The 4,712-nt window shown below is 40.6% G+C and overlaps 1 pseudogene; it reads left to right on the top strand.

Moving 5' to 3' along the window:
• Positions 1–481: 481 nt before the first annotated feature.
• On the top strand, positions 482–967 carry LOC150039751 (putative RNA-binding protein EIF1AD pseudogene; annotated as a pseudogene).
• The last annotated feature ends 3,745 nt before the right edge of the window (positions 968–4,712 follow it).

The following is a 4,712-nucleotide window of genomic DNA, read 5'->3' as shown; positions in this document are numbered from 1 at the left end:
CCTCCTGTGCTAGCCTACCAGCAGCCAGCATTCTGTGGAAGCATCGAAGGCTCCTGTGCTGCTAGGATTTCCCTTTGATGGACCTAACATCAGGAAGGATTAGAGGGACTGACAAAGGGAAGGAATTATGACCAGGAGGATTCCGAAGAGCTCCGGAAATTCAGTTCGACGAGGGCTTGCTACTGTGTTCGCAGAAACTGGAAACAGGGGACACTTGGCTTCAAGCCAATGCTACCATCCCAATCTTTGGCAAGCGCCATCTTGTGTCTGCATTGGCTCAGCCTGGAAGCACATCCTGCAGGAGTCTTTCCCAGCAGCAGCCAACCAGAAGGTGCCTGTGGGACCTGAGGGCCGAAGTCACTCCTCAATAAAAGGCTGCTCATCTTCAAAGCACTCCTGATTTCTGAGAGTGCCATCTGAAGACATTGTGAAGAGAATTTGACAGTCTCTGCTTCACTCATTACTCTGGACAGGACTCAGCATGTCCAAGGTCACCAAGAGGAAGCATGTGGTGAAGGAGGTGCTGGGGGAACACATGTACCCTCTTACAAGCTGCAGATTGTGAGGGTACTCAGGACCCCAGGAAACAATCTACTTGAGGTGGAGACAGCACAGGGGCAGCTCTTCCTGGTGAGCATACCCTCCATGTATGGAAAGAACATCTGGATTAAGAGAGGAGACTTTCTCATTGTTGACCCCATTGAAGAGGGACAGAAAGTGAAGGCTGAGATCTCCTTTGTGCTCTGCAAGGACCATGTGCACTCTCTGCAGAACGAACTGCTCTGGCCTGAAGCATTCTCTGAAGTGGCTGAGAAACAGAACAACAAGAACAGGCAGCCTCAGCCAGAGCTCGTAGATGAGCCACAGACCTAAGGAGAAGAGTCTCGCTTTGAAGATGATCCTGACCTCTTCAGTTAACACCTACCACAGACAGTATCATGAAAATGAAGAGGAAGAGGCAGGCTGAGAGCCAGGGATCCACTTCTCCACTTGCTCAGGGGCTAGTCCCTGGTTCCTTTGGGCTTGGAAATTCCTAGGGTACCCTGCAGATCTTCTGCCCTGGATGGGGACAGGGCAGGGTCCCCCTTTGAACTGACTTTCTGACCTAAGACCATGAAACCCCTGGTGGGCAATAACTTGTACTGGTATCTGAGTAAATCTCTGTGTGGAAATAAACAACACAATCAGCCTTCTATGGAGGCCTTAGGAGGCAGTGGGCAGACTGAGGAGAAAATAGCAATGGACTGGTCTTCAGGTAATTTCTTCAGTTTCATTAGGCACTTAGGAAGTGCCAGGCTTAGCTTGTGGCTCACACCTTAAATCCTAGCTACTCAGAAGGATGAGATTTGAGGATTGTGGTTGAAGGCCTGCCAAGGCAGAAAAAGCCCATGACAGGATTATATCTCCTTTGGAAAAAAAAAGACATGCGCTGGTGGATTTTGCCTGTTATCCTAGCTACTTGGAGCTGAGTTTTCGTTTAAAGCCAGCTAAGTCAGGGTAGTGTGAGATTCTTATCTCCAGTTAAACAACAAAAAATTATGATTCTATAGACATGTTTTATTATATACATTAAAATGTATCTATTTTAATTATGTTTTCGAAGAACTAAGTACCAGTAATTATATATGGAGATTCCCTTCTTCAATACTTGTTTGTTAACATGTCTTTGAAATAAGATGAAAGTCAACATTAATAAATTCTTGAAATAAATAAAACAGAAAAATATTCATTTTCCTATCCTAAGTAACAATTATATTATGAAAGAGAAAGAAATGAGCCTGGCCCAGAGGCTCATGCATATAATCTTAGCTACTCAGTTGGCTGAGATCTGAGGTTCAGGGATAGCACCAAGGCCGAGTTCAATCCACTGACCCACTAAAAAAAAATCAGAAAAAAAGAATAATTCTTTTCATTAGGCTGAGGAAGTGTAACTTTCATATTATAAAATACAAGTGTTTTCATTAAACATGTCATTTTTACTTATACATTGATAGTTGGTCTTGTATGTTACCATTTTATGATAATAAAGTGTTTTGGAAATAACATTCATGAATTAGGGATTATAATTGGATATTACTCTCACTTCTTTTTACAGTTGCAGCCATTGACTAAAGAGCCTTAGATTTATTAGATAAGTGCTCTACTGCTTGATCCATTTCCTAGTCCTTTGCTTTCACTATGTTGGTCACACTTTTCCTAGGCTGTCCTGAAGTCCCTATCTTTCTCTCTCTTTGTCCTCAGTAGTTAAGATGTATGGCTAACCAGACTACCTGCAAAGGGGAGTGAATCTTCTTTCTGCCCTTGGATTCTCACTCCTTTTGTGTTACTATAACAGAATTCCCAAAACCCACTAATCAACTGAGGGACATCTGGGTTGGTTCCATGTCTTTGCTATGGTAAATAATGCTACAATGAACATTGTTGTGCTAGTGGATTTAGTATGTCCTTGTTTCTGGACGATTGGGTCAATGCCAAATAGTGGAATTGCTGAGTCATAGTGTTTTTTGCCAGTCCTAGGCTTGAGCTCAGGACTGAGCACTCTCTTTGGTCTTTCTCAATTCTACAGCTCTTACCAGTTGAGTATCAGCACCACTGCCAGCTTTCTATTAATGTTTGTGGTACCAAAGAATCGAACCCAGGTCTTTGTAAATGCTAGCCAAACACTCTACCACTAGGATAAACTTTAAATCATGTTTTTAAAATATAAAATGAGGTATAGCTTTTTCTCCACAATTATTTGACTTTGGTTTAGGTGATAACATTGACAAATATGATGTAATGGCTAAGGTAGTGATTTGCATAGGTTTGTGTGTGTGTGTGTGTGTGTGTGTGTGTGTGTGTGTGTGTGTGTATGTGTGTTTGACTGATGCTGGAACTTTTCACCAGCCACATATTCAGCTTGTCTTATTTAAAGTTCTGAGAATTTGTGGTGTGAAGATATGAAAAAAGTCATGAATCAAGGATTTCGATTTCATGAGCAAATCATTAAAGTACTGGCTACTTATGAAGTACATTTTATAACACAGCCCTTAGATAATAGCCCATATTGAGTGGAAAATATTCCTGTTCTGTCTGGTCAACTTTCAGTCATCAAATTAGATTGTGCATTTTCACATTTATGCAATCATGAACACAAAAATTAGAAGAAGCAAAATGAAAACAAAATGTTTTCATTTCCCTGGGGTGGTAGGAGGGGATCCAAGGGCTCCCTTTCATTTTCAATTACATGAATGAAATCAGGAAAGAAACAGGCACTTTTCTTTATCTTCTAGTGTTGAACACAGCAAAAATACACTTAATTTTATGAGATGACTTTGTATGAGAATATCAGTATTCAAATCCAAACTCTCCTGTGTTAAAAAAGAAAGAATAGGTTTACGGGATTTTTTGCAAGGTTTCTGGGTTTTTGTGTGGGTGATGGAAATTGAACTGGGCTTGGGTCCTTTCCCTAAGCTCTTGAGCTCAAAGCTTGTGCTCACAGTGCCACTTCTGTTTTCTTGTCGTTAATTGGATATAAGAGCCTCACGGACTTTAGTGCCTGGGCTAGCTTTGAACCATGATCCTCAGATCTCAGCCTCCTGAATAGCTAGGATTATGATCATGAGACACTGTCACCCAGCTGACTTTCCTTTTGTTCAAGACACCCATTGCATTGATGGTACTTGTAGATAAGACTGGTATTATATTTTGGGTATAGAGATAGTGAAATTTGTCACTTTAATTTAGCATGCCTTTACATAAAGTATTATTAATAATCACATGTTATTTATTTTAATTTGCCAATCCTGTGGCTTAAACTCAGGACCTGAGCACTGTCCTTGTGCTTTCCTCAAGGCTAGAATTCTATCACTTGAGCCACATTTCCACTTTCAGCTTTTTACCCTGTATGTGCAACCAAGAAATCAAACCTGGGTCTTCATGCATGCTAGGGAAGAACTCTGCCACTAGAACAAACTTCTGGTCCCAGATGTTGCTTTTTTCAAAACCAGTGTCTGTCCATCCTTGAAGTAAATATTTTCTTTTGCAAATATGTGCAGGTAAAGGAGTTGCTTTAGTAAATCCCACCCCCATCCCCAATGACTGGATTAAATTTCCTTAAAATGATAGTTAATAACTGGGTGCCAGTGGTCATGCCTCTAATCATAGCCACTCAGGAGACAGACAGATTGATCGATATCAGAGAGGTGGATAGACAGATAGATCAATAGATTGATAGGTAGGTAGCTAGAACAAATAAGGCTAAAGTTGTGGTCCAAGAGTACTCAGGACATAAACACTAGTAAGGCATAAAATATATAAATAATAATCTGTGACTGGGAGCATGGCCTAGTGGTAAAGTGCCTGCCTAACATTCACAAAGCCTTACGTTTGATTCCTTGGTACCACATACATAGAAAAGGAAATGATCCTGGGGCTCAAATGGTAAAGCACTAGCCTTGAGAAAGCCCAAGAACATTTCCTGAGCCATGAGTTCAAGCTCCAAGCCTGTCAGAAATAAATAAAATAAGGGCATAAGTAACATTTCCTGAATGGTGATTAAAACACCTGTGTTGAGATTTGTCTTCCTCTTACTACCCTGAAGAAATACATAGTTCATAATATAGAATATCAAACCTAGATAACATTCTGGGAATTGGCTAAAATAATTATTAAAGGTTTTAATCCTTAGGGAAATGCAAATGTGAACTACTGAAAATCATTCTGAATACTGC

This window comes from Megascapheus bottae, unplaced genomic scaffold (assembly GCF_031878675.1).
Source record: "Megascapheus bottae isolate mThoBot1 unplaced genomic scaffold, mThoBot2.hap1 HAP1_SCAFFOLD_45, whole genome shotgun sequence".
Classification (NCBI taxonomy): Eukaryota; Metazoa; Chordata; class Mammalia; order Rodentia; family Geomyidae; genus Megascapheus; species Megascapheus bottae.
This window is presented reverse-complemented; position numbering and strand designations above follow the sequence as displayed.